This window comes from Hermetia illucens, chromosome 3, assembly GCF_905115235.1.
Source record: "Hermetia illucens chromosome 3, iHerIll2.2.curated.20191125, whole genome shotgun sequence".
NCBI lineage: Eukaryota > Metazoa > Arthropoda > Insecta > Diptera > Stratiomyidae > Hermetia > Hermetia illucens.
Window position 1 is genome coordinate 5,384,229 of NC_051851.1, and position 19,917 is coordinate 5,404,145.

Sequence of the window (19,917 nt, forward strand, 5' to 3'; positions counted from 1 at the left end):
TGATTGAGTGATTTAGTCAAAAATTAAATGTTAATTAATTTCAGATGACAAATTCTGCACCATTGCATTTTATAACATTTTGCACTGTAGGCCGACAACATTTAGCATATGTGATCGCACTGAGTCACAGAGTATTGATTGCTTGTAATCATTTAATAGATTTCTTTGTGATATGTAGCATCATCCACAAGTACTCATCCAAAATGGCACTTACCAAGAAACCTCACTGAAATTTATGTGGAATCATGGGAACCCGGGGGGCGAGGGTGGGGGGAGGTCGTCTCTGAGAACGTAGGCTCCAGGCGAATTTCTGAAAGAGGTGTCTAGGCTGGCTTATTTGCGGTTAGTCTCAATGTTCGGGGTTACACAGTGTCTGGTGTTAAACCAATCTCACAGGCGGAGTTCTTTTACAATTCGAGAGTCATACCCCTTAATTACAGCAGAGATATCAGATAAGCCTGTACTCAGTATAGACAAATACTGCTATACTATTCAAGGTGGGGTTCTGATTATGGACCCCGAATTAATCTGTGCCTGTTGAGGACCCTTTTTCACACATCTCGATCTTTACTTCTCCTGCCTCAGATGGTTATTGAGGCGAGGCCTCTGAGGCTACCTCCCATTCTTGATATCTTCAGGCCATTATTTGGATGATGTCTCTAATGGAATTATTATAAATGGCGTCCAACGTTGGGCCCAATATTTCCTGGATTCAGGCCTAATTTCTTATTTACAGCTTTTCTGAATCAGAGGAAGATAGCTTATTCCTGCTCATAACTTCGTTTGGTGGCGTCGGATAGAGAATCAATAGATTCTCAACATTGTTCTCGGCTAGTCCCCATGTACACCTGCCTCCACATTTCTAGCTTTAGGTTTTCCACCTTTTTCCCCGGAAGCAAGTGTTCCTAAGCTTCAATTTCGTTTACCACCTTGTAACGTAGAATTTCCTGCCCTATCCTTAGTAGGATACCACAAGAGCTAGTCGTTTGTTGTGTTTATCTTTGAGACTTAACGTCTCGTAGCTGATTGCCTTCCAGCAGTCTCTGCTTCCATGGGCCTTTGCGGCTATGTGCTGAAAGGTATTGTTGTCCGAGCTTCTGATGAGTGTCCTTCCTTACATTTATGTGAAATTGCTATCTCTTCGTTTCAGAATTTGAAAAACTAAATATTCTTTCTTCGTAGGGATGAAGTGACGGATGAGATGAATCCATCATGGAATACGGAGGTGGTGGGCTATATGCTGCGCCGTTTCGTCCTCAATGACTCATTTTCAGTTTGTTCTCTGACTTCAGACGAGGAAGATTGAATTCTCGCGCTCCCTTTTGTTTGTTTTTTTTTCTTTAATACTTTGCGACGGGGAGCAACTCGATGGTTGTTTCTGCGTTAACAAGTACCGTGTGCGGAAATTTTTCTATACACATACAACACATCTGCTGAGGTTGGGATGGTATTTTTGCCATCTGAGAGTTTCGCGACAGTTGATTAAAGAAGTGAAAATTTAGAGGCATCCTCCAAATAACGGCCTGAAGATCTCAAGGATGGGAGGGACCTCAGGCGCCGCGCCTTAATAACCATCTGAGGCAAGTAGAAGGTAGAAGTAAGGATCGAGACTGTGATCCGTCATGGATCTTCCCTCTCGATAGTGGCACTTAGGTCCGGAGACATTTTTTTTTATTTGCCAGGTTTAGTTCGCGTTCTGGTTTATTGCGTTAGGTCGTCGCAAATTCCTTTGTTCTTGTCTCATTCTTAGATTCGGTGCGGTCTAGGTATCAGTATGACTCGTTAATTTTGTACAAATAACACATGAGAGATTAAAGCCCTCAAAGGACCATTTATTTTCGTAGATGGTAGTTTCACAGGAGGAAACCTTAATTATTTCAGGAATATTGTCAAATTAAATAATTTGACACAATAATGAAAGATATTGCGCAATTCGAATTAAATAATTTGACTGTTGAAGAAGCCATTCAGCTACAGGAAACAGTTCATGATGAAGATATTCCAATTATTAGGCCATCCGTGTACATAGCACAACCTGAGCCGAGTGCCCTCACTGATGAGAACAGTGCAGACGAGGATACCGGTGGTTTAGCCGATAGTTTATGTGGACGTCAGCTGACAGCTACTGTTCAAATCAGAATATCAGGAGTTGATCCTGGACGTGAGTTATTGGAGAGTTCTCGTAACAGGGATTGAATTGCGGGGACTTGGTCTATCCAAGGATCGAGCAATTTAAAAACATAAATTACGACAAATTTTGAGCCATTTCATCTGAAAATATGAACTTTAAGTTTTTTTTTTTTTTTTGATGACGAATATCGAGGAATCAGGAAAATACGCCGCTTTTAAAAATTGGCAGAATCCCGAAATTATAAAACAAGATATGGGGGATACTGACCGGATGAATGAAGACATTTCTGCACTTCGTGTGGGAATGTGTGGAAAAAATGGTCGTGGCTTATCACAAAACTTGAATTTAGGAGACACACAGTTCAAGTTTATTTAACGAAGTATGGAGTGCTGGCGAAGTCTCCTGGAGGCTTATCGGGTTCTAGGGCGCCACTTTTATCAGGAGTGCTTCATGGGATAAGGATTATCGGGTTCTAGGGCGTCACTTTTATCAAGAGTGCTTGATGGGATAAGGCTTATCGGTTTCTAGGTCGTCACTCTCATTAAGAGTGATTGATGGGATAAGATTCTACTGCAATGAACACTTAATAGTATTCAATGGAGGAAAGAAAAGAAGACGGCGTGCTGGAGAGGAATGAAAATCTTCAATGCCGAAAATGTGATGCAGGTCTCTGTTTCTTCTTTGGAATAATTCCATACCTAGCTACTGCTAGGTCTCCCTGAAAAGCCTACACTCTTTCTTTGTTGTTTTCTGGCACGCGTTCCTAAGGTGTCTCACTTGGGACGTGGCATAGCCAGCAGTGGATTTGTTAACCTTTCTTAAAGTGTGCGACTACTGTTACTTTCACCTTTTAACCAGCATGTCTACGTGTACGGCGTGCAGAGTAGTATCAATTTGCTATTGGTATTGAAGTATCTACATTTTCAAACCTTGGGCAAAGCAGCGGAGGCGGATCTAGTGCTGTAAATTCGTCGAGTGATATCGAGTTCGGCGTGACCATCAGCAGAAACGTTGACATGAAGAGTGCAATGAACCTCTAACTGAGAATCTTAGTTGTGGGGAAATTTATCTATCCGATTCGTAACATACCGTGGATTTGAGATAGGAACGGGGTAATTAAAGTTTTCCGCCCCGGACCCCTGCCATTTTTTCTTTGGTCTTTTTGCAAGTATAGAAAGCTACCCCTTTGACTATGTACGTTCAACCGCGGGAAATAGAAGCCAGGTAACTTTTCTTCGTGGTGAATAACAACGAATCACTTTGGTAGAATTCATGCTGAGGGTCCATCCTACGCCCAGAAGCATCCTTTTTGAAACTCACCCTCAAAAATATTGATGGTAATAATGGGTACATGCTTGATGCCAATACATCATCACCGGCATACACCAGGATTTTCGTCCCGCCTCTCTTCAGTTTTCCTCGGGGCTGCCCGCCAGATCTGATTAAATTCTCCTGGCTTCTAGATGGATATCCTATTCCTCCTCCTTCAGGCTTTGACTCTAACATTAGTGGATGATCCTTTTATGTCGAGAAGGACAACTAGGGTGTAGTGCTTGTGGTACAATTTTCACACACTATTTACCTCAGAAAGGAATTTCCGAAGATTTCCATAAGAGGTTTTAGTTGTTGAGATTCGGATAGAGACGAACAGTGGTTTCAATACATAGGAGGCAAGACTGGTTGACCTAAGATTCTTCACGGATTCACGGCCACACATGTTCAACTTTGGTATAAAAACAACCCTTAGACGTATTTGGTACTTAGCTAAACGAAATACACCTCAGATAGGCCCCCGTCATTCACGGAGTGAATAGGGTTCTAGCTTACAGTCCTTCTAGCTACCATTTCCAGAAACAGCCAAGAAAAATCGATCCAGGAACGCTTAAAGAAAGACAATTTTTTTGAGTTACTGATGCTCTCAATATCTTGGCGGGATTTCAACCAGTACATATTTAGGCAGCCTTTATACAACTATCAATATTTATGCTTACAGTAGATGTTGAAGACCTCCCTAGTCCTCTTCTTGAAACTAGACAGATATTCATTCTACCATTCCCATAGTGGGATCTTTTTACTTTGGGCAGAGAAATCTAAAGGAAACTTTCATTCCTCTTTCCCAAGCCTGAACATTTGACTCTAGTTCATCTGGGGTGTGAATGGCAACATTCGAAACACTAGAAAGTGTAGTTTTACGAACCTGCTCAAACCAGAATTTCTGTGCGATTTAGGAACCTCTACCATGAAATTCAAATTGAAGGACATCTAGCTGCAATTCAAGAGAAATCTCTGTTTCGACATTGCTCATGCATGTGCTTTACGTAGTTTAGTGCCAATCGGTCATGAATCATGTAAGACGAGCAAAGATACAAATCTTCTAATGCCCCACATTCCAGATTAACCACTGTAAGACCGCTGAAGAGTAGAAACAGTCAGCTATTTTTTTAAGTTCTTCCCCCTTTAAACCGAACCAATTCTCCATAAGGTTCGGAGGATGCGAAAGCACTGTCATTATCCTTGTCAAACATGGCGCTTCCGCAACCAAACCCAAGCGATAAGTCTCCAAAAGAACGAACCCGCTCATACTAAAAAGTGGTACACGTTGTCAAAGAAGTACTCTATGACCATTTCCATTTCACTATTCCATATGTTCGGCTGCAGTTTGTCACTAGTCATGCAAGCAACTACCAGCACTACCTGTAAGTAATTCCTGGCTACCTTGCAAAAGGAAGAAGTTCCATCTCTTCTGCGGTTTTTGATCGCGATAACTTTCCTTCCTTTTCCTTGTTCGTAATCTAGGAAATCCAATACCAAAAGTTCCAGAATAGGTTTACTACAGCTACAGCCATTTTGGCAGCACAAGTCTCTAAAAACCGATAGTCCTTATTTCATTCCCATTCACACAATTAGTTTCAGTTCAGGGGTGCGTGCATGTCTACTAATTGAAGGCAAGCAACTCGCCTTCGAGTGATCCACCAGGGACTACTTTCTCTGCACCTAAAACCATTTTTGTTCCAAGAAGAGATTCCACATGCGGTTACAAGAGTTTTACAGGCGAAAAGTCCTTCCTGGTTAGCCTAGCTGTCAAGGTAAAGGTTTTAAGTGAAATCAAATATTGAGACCACCCCCTTCACAGTTACAGACACATTCTGCGCCACTTAAGGTATTAGTCCTGATAATGATCTACTAGGGTGGCTCGATCCAGCTCTTTCTTCAGAATTTGTCGTACCCCATAAAATATATTTCCACCGGAAGAGGGCAGAGCAGTACATTATGATGTGGAAAGCTGTTTTGTTCCCTAATTTCCTAAATTCTCACCGGCTGAGTCAGGGAGCATATCTTGGCAACCGGGTAGTCATATCGCTGCTCCGAGTGAGTGACCCATACACCATCGACAAATTGCCCTTAGTGAAGACAACAATTGTCTCTGAGCGAATTCGCAATTTTGTTGACTCTTTATTTCGCGTTTATATTAACGACCTATGTCAATCCGCTTCCAACTAGATCTTATGACTCCTTTTTGGGCCAGAGAAAAGAACATTTCTGACGATTCAATGCTGATCAGTATTCTTCGGCTGTTCAAAATAACTCTGTGTTGTTTGGTCAGAGGGTAGCTCTCCCAATAGTGAATGATAGTTGCATTAGGAAGGGAAAAGCGGTGAGCAGTTTAGAGGTTAAAGTTTTCCGTTCTTGCAATATTCAAGTAAACGCTAGCAATCTTCAAGTAATAATCAGCTGCTCATAGGAGGCCTCATGCTGCTGTGTATCTTTCGTACATAACACTCTTTTGAGATGCTCCTCATTTTGGACGGGAGTCTCGCTGTCAATGTTTTGTCTGTTACCGATTTTCAGGGCATGAAGACATTGGGGATGTCAGTAAGCATTAATGCGAGACAATTGCCACCCCTTGCCCCTGGAATTTCCTTTGCAGTTGAAGAAACCGGGCAACCCAATACTCTCGTTGAGGAGCGTTCGTATATTCCAGAATCCGATAATAAACTGTTGATGAAAGCAAAAGTTCGTAGTCAAAAAATCCTTCCACTTCCGAGTCATAATAGCCGTTTCTGAAGCATAAAGAAGATTCGAGATTTGCAGGTTGTCAGCCTTATTGATCTTCCGTCTCACCATCAGCATCGAAATGGATGGCGACTACGTTGAAAGATGACTAACATATGCACAAAATAAATATTTCTTTTAAGTTTACATAAATTGAGTGCACTTATCAAATCAATCTATTGGAGAGTTTACCAGCACCAACTATTAGAGAGAGTAGTTGAAGGACATCAGAAGCTTATAACTAATTCTCCATATAAAAATGGGCTTGCCCGATTCTTGGATGGGTCTTTTGCTAAACAACCTAAAAATTAAAAAAAAATTGCACCAAACGTGAAACCCACAGCGGACTAAAATGATTATTTCAGCAGATTCGAAATGGTTAGATGATTCTGAGTTTGACATATCCCACCGAACCGAACCAAGTAATCATTATGCCGAATGTATAGTCTGACAAGGTGTGTTTTCTCGAGATGAGGTGGGCTTTGGGTTAACCGTATTGATCATGTGTTAGGGGCACACAATGGCTATGCTAGTGTCGAAAACAGCTTGCAATCACATGCATACTTCAAATGTGGCATAAGATAACACATATTTAGATGACAATTCAAAATCTTATCTTTACTTTTTAAATATATTTTTTTTAAATCTGAAGAGTTAAAGATGGTTAGATACTAAATGCACATTTCCTTATATTTCTATCATTAAAATTGATATTAATGGTGGCAGCTCAGAATATTCGATTCTGGTCAATTAAATGCAGTACACATGATCCAAACCATGAACGAATACTGCACATACTCCCGGAAATGAATAGTTTGCAAGATAGTTTCTATTTTTTTTTAAAGATTGCGTTTCCAGGAACAAATTATCTTAACGAGTATCTGAATAAGCAGTTGGGTCACTTTCTATAGTAATTGAGATTTAACTAAGTACAAAAGGGTGCACAATAACCACAACAATACAAAGGTTATAGATAGATAGATGCATTTTGCAATATTTAAAGATATTTTCATTAGTAAACCATCAGCGTAACTTCCTGCAACTAAGACGTACTTTGACTCGGAACTTAACTGAAAATAGAATGGGGAAAATAACTATAAATTTATTGTTAGTAATTTTCTCTGTGAACGATTCACTATAGATAGTAAATTTCATTTTAAATTACGGCCAACAATTTCTAAGAATTTCAAGGTGAAGAAGCAGTGGCAGTTTTCTAATGGTGGAACTAAATAGGTATTACCAGTGACCGCAAGACATTAAGTGCGGGCGCGTAATTTTCAGCAAGCAACTGATGAGTTATTGCCAGTTAAATTGAATTAGGAGACATCTATGTATGTGGCTTTGCATGTGAGCCATGACATTTGTTTGAATGCAGACAATGAGGTTGTGTAATTTCTCCCTTGTGCACGTTGACTGTTTAGGTTTCTTAGTCCAGAATATACTGTTGTCAATTTTGAAAGTTTTTTATTTGCGGTTTTTCAGAGATGACACTGTTGCTATTCTGTAATGGTTTTATTCTACCGCAACTGCTATTTAGTAATATAAAATCACACTTGCTTCGCCAGATGTTTTCTAAGTTATGATTATGTTATGGTCCTTGTAATTGCTCATTCTAGGGTGCTCAAGGATAAATTGAAAAATGTTATTACAATAGTTCAATTGTGGTTTAAGCAATATATTATCCGAGCATTTAATTGAATGAGGTCAGTGCTACCCTTATAGAAAGTTTCCAGGTGAATCGATTCCCCTTGGTTTTCATAACTCAAAAGACATTGGCCTTACTGTAACTTCAATTTGAAACTATGCAAGCGTATCTGATTCTTATAGAAACCGGGGACATTGTCGGGTCCCTTTTCTTTCTAAATCCCTGGGAAGAAGTCAACAACGAACACCATTAAGGGGGGATGCCTGTAATTAGTTCGAACAAATTAGATTTTTTGTTTTCATTTCAAATGTTGGTCATTATCTGCAATCTTTTTGGAGGGGTTTTTGTTATAATCACCGAAAGGACCTTGAAAAAATCAATTTTGTTGTATTATTTTAAATATTTAAGGGGGTCAACTTGTGTGTTTTACCTAAAATCAGGTAGTTTTTGCCAATTAAAAAAAAAGAAAATGCACATTTATAATCGTCGAGCAGCTACTCTTAGAAGGCTGTAACTGAAAAACTCTTTGAGGTTGGATCTTGAAAATTTTATGTTATTTCCAATGGTAAAAACGGCCAAAAAATGTAAAAGAAAAAGATCCGATTTTAAAAAAAATTACACACTAGTTGTGGCCCTTAAAATATAAAGCTTTTTAAATAGAAAAAAAAACCTAAAAATTGGTTTATTTTTGGCTGATTACCCTCCCCCCCCCCTTCTTCTTAGCTAATTCTTTGAAATCAGCGGACTCAATATTCAGAACTACTGAATCATTTTCATCAAATATGGTGGGCGGGGTGCATTATCACATATATAAGTTATAAGACTGAAAGTGAAAAAAATTGGCAGCGTTTAGGTGGGTTCATTAACGGCCAAATGTAGAGAGGCGATGTAAGAACCTCCGGAACTCACCCGGACTAAGCCTTTGACCGAGAAAACTGGCGAGCAAGATCTGGAGAAATCGACCCCGCTACAGTTCAAGGAAGCAGAAGAACAGGAAGTGAACATAGCAAGTTATGTCTTCGATCCAGTACAATGTCTTCGTCTTCATATGTAGAGGCTGCGTTCCTGGTCTTTATTATTTCCACAATACTGAGAGCGAAATGCGAAATGCGTGAGGACGGTCATTTCTTGGATGAATAGGTGAACACCGATGGAGATACGTCATGGTTTTGATATACTAACCAACTAACTAAGTGAATAAATTTCTAAAATACTGAATATTTTTGCAGCGTATCCTGTTATTATATTCACCGATCACTGCAAACTCTAAGAAACTCCAAAAAAAAAATCTGGGAAAGATCACCCTAACATATCCACATGACATCTAAACCTCAAAATAGTCCCCCTCTGTGTCTGCTCAAATAAAGTTAATAATGGTGCATAAATATATTTCGAAATTTTTTGTTGAGGATACTGGAAGACCTGAGTCAGCAGTTGATGACTACTTGATGGCGGACCGGACCACTTGAGAAGCCACTTACTTCCTCTCTTGTGGTTTACGGACTTCTCTTTTTTGGGTTGAACACTCAAGTTTTCCAAAAAAGTTGACGGACGGTTTCGTCCAACCCAACCCAGAAAAGAGGAGTCCGTTCCGTAAGTTGGTTCCTAAGTGGTTTGGTCCGTCATCAAGTGGGTCCGAACTCAGGACTCCCAGCATCCTTAACAAGCTATCCTGTTTACTGTAATGGAGAGCAGAAGGATGAGGCATCCGATAGACATAAGGTCTTGCCAGATGAAGCAGTAGAGTTCAAAGATGTTTGACGCAGAAATGTTCGCTGAAATATTTAAGGATAGTTCCACACCAACAGGTATAGAGAGAGAAATCTGAGCAAATTGCCAGAAACGTGGTCGCAGCCTATGATGCACCTATGGCAAGGCGCATAAATAACACGCACAGATTACCGACATCGTGGTGGAATGACGAAATTAGGTGACTGCATGCCATATGCCTGCAGGCATGGAGAAATTACCAAGGCACGAATGATGAGCCGGAGATTGTACAGAGAAAGGCAAGGTGCAAAATTAGTCGGAGCGAGCTGCGGAAGCCGATCGGTGAAAGAAAACGGAACTCCTTGAAAGAACTCTCCTGCGAAGAGGCCGACATCATCCCGTGGGGAGAAGCGTAGAGAAATGTAATGGCTAAGTTGAAAGGTAACAGTACCCCGCAGATCAAGTGCTCAGTTTTATTGCAAAGAATACTGACCACTCTATATCCACAGCAAAGAAAATTCACTATTGCGGGTGAGCATCCCCTAAAGGATGTTCAAAGTATAGCATTTGCTTACGAAAAGATAGGGTATAAAAAAGCACCCGGACTGAACGGAATACCGAACATGGTGTTCAAGGCGACGATAAAAGCAAGACCGGGGTGGTTCATTTCCACTGTTAATGCCTGCTTTGGCACAAAGCTGAGACTGTATTGGTCAGCAGTCCCACACTGAAAGAAGTTCTATGGTTTTGTGTGGGACAGCATGTGATAGAGTCCAAGCTTTTCATCAAATACCTCGGCGTTATGTTGGATCATCGATTGACCTCCAAGGAACACTTGAGCTATACGGACGAGAAAGCAAGGAAAATTATGGCCACAATCTGTGGCGGCCACTTCAGCTGGTTTACGTAAGCAGTGGATGAAGTGGATTGAGAAAGTGGACCTCTTTATCATCCGCCCTTTTACGGAATAACAGCGGGCGAAGGTACAATATCTTACCGCCTCTTGTTGCACCAGAGATTCGTCGAGCGTTTCCCGCAATTCGCGCACGCGACTATGTAGCGAGTTGTAGACCAGTACCGCTTTATTACTCGCAGCGACACAATCCCGGCCATTATCAGGGAGCGTGTTCGACCTGCTGTCATCGCGAAAACTGGTGACCAAAAGTCGCTGGGGGCACAAGCGGCGGCATCATAACACCACGCCGCACTGCAGGCAACAGCTTCAGTACTCGCCAAAGCACTCTTCTCCACCGTCCTGCTGAGGTTCGGGACGAATTCCAAAGAGCGTGTATAGAATTCTCGGAAATAGATCCTTTGCATAGACCAAGTATTCCCAGGTTCTATGCATCTCCAGCAACTTCGAGAATTCTATCTCAAATCAATGATGAGACTGCATCTCGAGTATATATGTCGCTTCTGCAACTATCATACAATCAATTGTGCATTGTGGTGCAGTTACGGCGGTCAGGTTGCACGGTCAGGAGATTCACTTTCGCGGTATTGGTTTGAGTGATCAAAGAGATCCACCGTGGAAAATTCGTCTGGAACGTTGGCGGGACTCACTAAGGCACGACATTGCCAGACTGATTCAAATCAGCACTGGAGACAGACAGATGGGTGAAGAATAAAGTGCAGAGGGTTTACAGGAACTATGCCATCCCCAATGAAACACCCGTAGTTGCAATTCTGGATACACTAAAGCAGAAACTTTCCGTCATATGCAGTCGGTTACGATGATATGGCGAAAGTCATTCCAGACGTGTCCAGAATGCAACATACGCGAGGAACCACCGAAGCTTTTTCAGATCTCTCAACGAATCCCAACAGAGCGCCCACACAGTGCAACTTTCGGTGATGGAAGCGAAAGAGTTTTGGGGTGGACTTTGGGGATTACTTGCCCAGCATGCTGAGTGGATCACCGCCGAAGGCACCCGCCATACCAATACGCCTGACATGAATTTTGCGGATGTTACCGAAGAGGAAGTTCGACGAGCCATAAACAGCTCGAAGAACTGGAAGGGCTCAGGTCTGGTTAGGGAGCAGAATTTCTGGTATAAGAAATTTACCAGCGTACACAGTCGATTGGCACGCAGTATAAATGAGGCCATGAGTCGGCCGGAGGAATTTCCACCTTTCCTCACTGCGGGGATTACCTACCTCATCCCTAAGAAGGACATGGTGCCGGACCCCGCAGACACAAGACCGATTACTTGCTTACCAACCCTCTACAAATTCATAACGTCCACTATTAGTGGAAGGGTCAATGCGCACCTCGAGACCAACAATATTCTGTCTGAGGAGGAAAAGGGCTGCCGAGTTGGGTCAAGGAGTTGCAAAGAGTAACTCATTATCGACTCGGTAGTTGTAGGACAAGTAATTAGAGGCCAAAGAAACTTCTTTAGTAGCTATTTCGATTATGTCAAGGTTTTCAATAGCGTTCCACATACCTAGCTAATCGATGTCCTACATCTGCATCGCATTGATCCGAAACTAGTAAAGTTTTTGGCGACAGTGATGGAAGAGTGGCATATCACCTTATCAGTGAGGGTACTAATACCTCAGAGCCCATCCGTATACGGAGGGACATCTTACAGGGGGATTCGTTGAGTCCCATTTGGTTTTGTATGGCACTGAACCCCCTTTCATGGCTACTGAATGATGCTAGAGGGCATGGTTTTGCAATAAAGTATAGCCTACGTGCTAAGTGCGAACTGACACACTTGATGTACTTAGATGACATCAAGCTGTGTGCTGGTACTGACGACGACCTTAGAAGTCTATTGCGAATGGTAGACATGTTCAGCTGTGATATTCGGATGGAGTTTGGATTAGACAAGTGGCGAATCCGAGCCTTTCGCAAAGGTCATCTATAAAGAATTCTGGAATTCTGCAAGGAACCCATGCTCGTGTAAAGCTGGCACTTAAATCACATCTCTCGGGGAAGAATAAGGTAAGCGCGTTGAATGTATTCGCTATTCTTTCACTGGCTTATGCATTCGGAATATTGCCGTGGACGAAGGCCGATCTGGAAAACGTCCAACGGCGGATACGGACTACTATGTCGAAATTCCGAATATATCATCCAAACTCTGCCGTGGAGCGGATGAACCTGCCTCGTGACATGGGAGGTAGGGGCGTGGTTGACGTGATGCCACAACATAATCGCTAAGCCGACTCGCTGCGCGCTTATTTTTATAGCAAGGAACAGGCGAGTCCCTTGCATGTGGCTGTCTGTAAGGCAGACTGTGGACAGATTCCACTCAACTTGAAGGATCGATATTTCAATCCTCTGAGTGGGGTGAAGTCGGACCAAGAGCGGATTGATGAATGGGAGTCGAAGGCAATGCACAGTAAACACGTCAATCGTCTTTGGCAGCCATTTGTCCATTTGCATTCGTCGAACAGATGGTTGTGTACTGGATAGCTCTCTGCTGAGAGAAAGGGATTCATGTGTGCCATTCAGGATGACGTGATCGCTACCCGAGCTTATAAAAAACTCATCATGAAAGAGAAGAAAACGGATGGAGAACGACCAGTGCAGAATGTGTGGTTCGGCGTTAGAGACTCTGGACCATCTCATTTCTGGCTGGACTGTTATGACACCGATGCAATACATCACCAGGCATAATGGTGCATGTAAGGTTATCCATCAAAACCTTGCATTCAAGCATGGGTTGATCACGGGAACAAGTCCGGTTTACCAATACGAGCCGCAAGCAATACTTGATAGTTCTGCTTAGAGCATGTATTGGGAGCGGCAAATTCTGACTGATCGCCATACTCCACATAACAACCCTGACGTACTGTTAGTTGACGAGACGCTCCGCTTATATAATTGATGTTGCTGTCCCCATAACAGCAACATCGAACGAAAATACGTGGCGGAGAAGGTGAACTATGAGCCACTGACTCGGGGAATTAATGAAATTTGGCATCTCGAGTGGGTGGTTGTAGTTCCCATAACATTGTCAGCTACAGGTATTGTACCTAAATCCCTCAAGGCTTCCCTTGATGACCTGAGAGTTTCGCAGAGTCTGGTTCAAACCCTGCAGAAGTACACCATTCTGCATACGTGCTCGATGTTGCCAGGAGTTCCTGACGGATTGTCTCATTGACCTTCCACTGGCCACCACCAACAGCGCCCCCTTAGGTTTTAAGTAGGTAGAATCGTCCGAGCCTAAATTTTCGGCACTTAGTGCTAGTATTAGGTAAAATCCGGCATCTGCCGAGATTGTTACAACTCGGAAATAAAAATAGCCATAGTCGGTCGCAAGCTCGGTTGTGAAAGGAGGAGGGATGGATGGCTTCAGTTTGAATGGCTGTACACCACCGCAGCCTCTCAAGGGGTAGGTGAGGAAAGTGCAGGAACTTTTCAGTCGTGCAGATTACTCACTGAGGAAGCTATCATCACACCTCGCAGTTAGGGATAAAATGCAAATCCATCTAATTAGAAGAACCAGAAAGTTGAAGTCTGGTACGGATAACCGGAGGGAGTCGTCTGACTTATTGACGGGGTTGGGGTCCCGTAATGGACAGCACGGCGCCACGATGGCCAGGAGCATTGCTCCACCTGTTGCAGGGGTTTCGCCACAACCTGTGGCGACCACTTCAGCGGATTTGCGTAAGCAGCGGATGAAGTGGACTGAGGAAATGGACCTCTTTATCATCCGCTCTTTTACGAAATAACAGCGGGGGCAGGTACAACATCTTACCGTCCCTTGTTGCACCAATTTTTATTAATGCGTCTGTTTAGATTGATGTGAGTGAGTGAGAATGAATTTCGATCATTTTGAAACAGACAACAACGTCTCAAACAATTTTTAGATTTCAATGAGCGTTTTGCATAAGAAAAAAGCCTAAATTACAGTCAAATTGCCAATAAGATACAAGAATCTATACTACAAAACTTTGATATGAAATATCTATTATAGAAAAAAAATATTATGCAAATTCTTTTACTTCTATCAAAATGTCTTTGTCAATACTATCAACCAGAATTCAACCCATAAATAAATATACTGGCAGCGAACACCTTCAGGCCAGATTTTCGAAAGGTTTTATTTTTGGGAAATACCGAATCGATTATCTTTTTTTGTTTAAGTTGTCGGATCAATGTCTCAAATATACGACCTATAACAAATTGTATTCAATGATAAATCGTAACTTAACACAAAATCAACCATGAAATTTCAAATGATAACCTTCTTTGCAATTTTTAACTTCCGATATATCTTTTTTTTATTGACTTAAGGTTTGTAGTATCTTTAGAATCATTTGAACCTTCTGTTGAATAGAAAATTCTATTTTTAGTTTGAAAATGCTTCCGGGTAGGACACTGGTACTTTGGATGAAGAAACGTATCTGTTGATTATAGTTTCAATCTTTTTGTCATTTTTGAAGTAGTACAATGAATGGTTTTAGATTAATTTGTTCTGAATTAAATTTAAATATTCACCCTTCATTTTAAATCCCTGAAAACTATCATTTTTTTTTTCTTAACTCAACCAATTTTTTGTTAAGTATCTAAAAATGTACTTGAAGTACGGTCAGTCGATAGTACACTATCGATCAGGGTTAAATCAAACTAATTGAAATTATATATTAAAATCGTACATGGTAGTATCTTAGATAGAGACGGTATAGAAATTAACTGGTGTTCAACCATGTAGAAACCTTGTGCAAAATTAATAGCTAAGGAAAAACTATAGAAGGTTTCGAAGGCTTTTTCGAGATCGAGTTTGAGTTTTTTTTTGTACTTTATCGATTTGAACTTGGCATTTTAAATCCCTGAAATATTGCCTACTGTGAAGAATAGAAGATCGCATGAGCGTTTTAATCAGATTCGCTAAATAGTGGAATGCATTTCATTCAAAAAATTAAATGTCTTGTGTTGAACAAGTTTTAATGAATTAAGAAAAATTTTCAAGTCCTTCAGTTAAGTTTGGATGCAAATCATGTTTTAGAGAATTAACAGTTTCAATAAGGTTTAAATTTACATCTTTGGACATGACAATATAATCTGAATGCATTGAAATGCCAATCACGTCATGCATCAAGAAGTGATAAAAGTAAGTTTTATCTGAAAATTATATTAAAAATGTCGAACTTAAGCGTGATCTTAACCAAATTCATCGAATGTTTCCAAAGTTTATTTAAGCAGACACGATCAACTTGAAACAAATTTAATATAAAAAATCCATTTTGCATTTTGATTTTGTTCAATTAAGTAGAGCGGAAATCCATGATTATATGAATATCAAGATTTAGATTCGTTAGTAGTTGAGTAAAATTGCACTGAGAGTGTTATAAAAAAAATCAAGAATTCAGCCTTCAAAGTGACTACTTTGAAAGAGTTTTTTATTTTTATTTTGAAAAAATGCCATAAACAACCTTTACTTCTAAATAAATCAAATAATATTTTATCTAAATTCAATTCTACACACCATCAAAGTTATTACAGCAGACATAAATGTAATAATGAAAAACAAAAGACTTAAGCGAGTAACTCGATTGAAATTTTGAATTGACAATAACATCCATTTTGCATAATGTTTATGTCTTTGGAGAATTAATTCTTTTAAAAGATACTGAATTTGTGATTTTGCTGTCCCGGAAGGGCACCTATAATGCTTTTTATTTGTAAATTTGTGATTTTTACATCAAAAGTTCTCATGAAAAGATCTGGTCACTGTGCTGTCAATAGTATAATATATGCAGCTAGTAATACATAACTCGTCGCTAACAATCCATCTGAAGATTAGAACCCTTTAAAGATTTCGCAATATCTGGCAGATAGTGTTGCTAAGGCAAGGGACAACTATTCTGTTGAGAGAGGCTGCTGTAAATCTTGAATTGGGTGGGCTTAGAAACCTGTATTACACGAGCAATACATGGAACATTGACAATATCTTCATAGAAATATCTTTAAATTGCGGAAGATTGGTGAGTAGATAATTTTAATTTGAAATATATATTTGTGAAGGGAAACAGAAAACTTAATTATGAGAGAAGAAGTATTCGTAGTGATATGAGACCAATTCAATCTTAAAATGAACATTTTTTCGGAGAGTCTATCTATTTTAGTGTTTCCAAGTATATATCTCTTGAGAATGTATATTATCTTTAATTGTTTCTTGCTTGAGAATCTCTTTTTAAATATATTCGAAAGTTTTTATTTATTTAAAAGGAAATCTACGAGAGCAAATACTTGTTATTAGATGGGCAGTTTGAGAAAAGTATTGTATATGAGTATCTTTAGTTGCCACGCGTCTGAATGTTAAATGAATGATAATTTCAACCATTTTATATTCAGAATACTAATTCGTTCCTGGGAGGATACCTATAATTGTATCTAAAATTTGTATATGGTTGCAGATTGTATATGTATAAGAAATAGTTCAATAGGTTGGTTTGTATCTTTGGATTTCCGGCTTTGTTTCACATTTGACTTCAGTTTTAGAGTGAATTAACTAAATTAAATACGAAAAAAAAGTTATATCTATAAATTTATTGCTATTTAAATTTCATAAATTATTTTATTTATTGGAATATTAATTATTTAGTTAATTAAATCAGGTGGCATTTTATGGGATTTCAAAGGAAATCCAAAATTGTTTTAATTTTCTTATTTAATATCACTATTAACACAAATTTACAATTCTTATTCCATGAAAGAATTAATACTTACAATTCTTTATGTTATCCTTTTACAAAAAATCCTTTTCAAATATAATGCACACAAAATATTTAGAAATATCTAAATATTGCACACTTATTTCTTAAATAAATTTAATTATTTTTTTCAGTTTGAGTCACTTATGCACATTTTTTTAAAAAATTATAATGCACTTTAGTTGATTATTAAAATTCCGATTAATTCCTCAATTGCGGGATATTTCACGACGGGATAAATGTCCTTTTTTTGTTTTTGTTTGTGGATTATCACTAGTAGATTGAATTCGAAGATCCGAACTGTTTGACTGTTGACGGAATACTCAAGTTAGTTCAACTACGTTATTTGTTTTTAACTCCTTGAAAATGTAACAAGAATCATGTTGAAGTTTCCACACACATCTTTACTATTTGAAAGATATTTATCTGTATTGGATACTCATAGGGAACATTTACTATTATTTTAAAATTTTTTGAATAGTATTAGTACTCATTGTCTAACTTATATTGCTAATAGACCCCATCTCCCCCATTTAGTGACTACTTCCGAACTATTGCACGAACATGAATAGTAAATGAAGAGCACAGCGGAACACGATTGCACACCAGCATGTCTACCAATCTGCTAGTCCTAAGCATACCATATATCCCCATTACTATGAATACTATCGCAAATTTATGACCCTAAAGTCTATTGGTAGTTACAATCCGGCACGATCTAGCATCCAACCTATCAATACTCTGATTTTACCTTCATTCATACATAATATTACTAAAAATCTTAAACTGCCCGCCAAAAAATGAGTTGAGACCTCAACCGACATTTCTTTTCGAACGAGAGCCCCCAACAAAAAACAAAAAATCTCAAACACTCAATGCAGATAATCATATCTAAAACGTACTACGATCGAGCGGCATTGTTGAGAGGTTTCTTTTTTTGTCCTATCTTCGTCGAGTAGTTTAACAGTTTTTTATGTTCTTCCGATAAAGATAGCCATTGAGTCGTTTACAGCAACTTCCATTTCCACCCGTTCAACTTGTGGAAGATGAGTGGAAATTTGACCCCCGCCATCTGAAATTTTTCTCACTATCTAAGCCGGTGAGCATACGTGCTAGCAACCAGGTGAGTAGTGCTGGACCAAAGCTTAGACTATTGTGAGCCAAGTCTAACATTTTCTTCGGTTCAATCAGTGGAGCTATTGCAATTATTGTTTTTTTTTCTTTTTTTAATTAATAAAACGGTTGGCATTTGCGTGAGTTAACCGCGCTTAGTTGTTTTGTGATTTGAAATTGCTTGGGTCGCGCTTTTTTCATTTTTGTCATTTAAGTTAGATAAGATTGAAGTGCAATTTTGTTTGGTGATTTTGTGCAGTTATTTATATTTTTTTTTTATAATAAAATGATTTTCTTGTAATTTTGTGTCGCATATTTCAATTAAGAAAATGAAACTTGTTTATAATGAATTGTTAATAAATTGTCGGCTCAGATGCAATCATACAATTTATAATTTTTAATACATCCCCCAAATTGGTTAAATTGTATGTGCTTTATCTTTATTGTATATTCAGGGAAATATCCAATTAGAGAATAATTCTAAGTATTACGTGAACCATCGAAAAGAAGTTGACACGCTTCAACCTAGAAATAAAAACCCAATTCGTGGATGCCGGCTACACAGTTGTAGGTGAAACGATCAATCTATGTTTTCAGTGCATCCTTATAGGTCAAATCAACCAAACGATGGGCCGAAGGTCACTTCGAAAGGATGACGTCACCATGGTCAAGCATTGCCCGCAAAATTGATGCCAAAAGATCGTTAATCTATAGACACTATTACCATTTTAAAAGGAAAATCAAATAAGGTGGTAAAGCAGTTAGCTAGTTCAAAACAGTACTAGCCAGGCGTGATCTCCCCGAATACGAGGTAGACTAGAGAGACATACCCGTTTAGGGCCGGTTATTCAGGTTGATCCCTGGGGTCGTTGGCGACTTTTAACGGGTCGCTTACGATACGTGGTGTGATGTCCCCGAGGTGCCCGAGTAAGTAGTTCTGCCCCCTAGCTGGCAGCATACCTGCGTCCTAGGTAGTAACCTCGAGAAAGCTTCTCGGTGAAGAGCGAACCGCGAATGACCGGTACACGTCGGGACACACTGGAAGTCTCCGGAGCCTTCGCAAACTCTCTGTCGGCGTCGACGGGGTGATGTGAGCGTAGCTCTGCCAAGGTGGTAGTTGCGACGTGTATCAAGAGCCAGTCCCTTCGGGACCCTGGTCGGGAAGTGTGCATTGAACCGGTGTTAGTAGATCGCGTTGCCCCGAGCGAGCGCTGATCCGTCCGTGAATTCTGGGATCAGCTAAGCGTAGGTCAGGCCTCAGGGAACTGGGGTAGGGGCTGTGTCCCCGAGGGTATACCCGTTCTTGACTATTGCGGCCCGCTCCCTTGCACACGATGCGCTGGTTACTTTTCATGGAGAATATTCAGAAACTTATAAAAAAAAACGACGAAACAACAGACAAGGAGGAAGAGCTGGGTGCGTTTGGGCGGAGCACAAAAATGTGTCTTTCACCGCAGCGATCAGTGAAAGAGGCAACGAGGGCTGACATACCCGATGAGATACCGGGGCGCCCAAATAAAGAGGAAGCCTCATCAAGTGGCGCGACTGACCGTGCTGAGATGGCAACATCATTACCTTGCAGTGCTCCTGTTCT

At 40.1% G+C, this 19,917-nt stretch overlaps 1 protein-coding gene across 1 annotated transcript in view; it reads right to left on the reverse strand.

The window, feature by feature from the left end:
• The window catches only part of LOC119652780 (acyl-CoA desaturase 1-like), a 54,217-nt gene extending 36,664 nt beyond the window's left edge, over window positions 1-17,553 (reverse strand). Inside the window, exon 1 of the mRNA XM_038057092.1 lies at window positions 17,227-17,553. The gene's annotated coding sequence lies outside the window, so the exon portion shown is untranslated. The remainder of the gene's footprint in view (window positions 1-17,226) is intronic.
• Window positions 17,554-19,917: the final 2,364 nt, after the last annotated feature.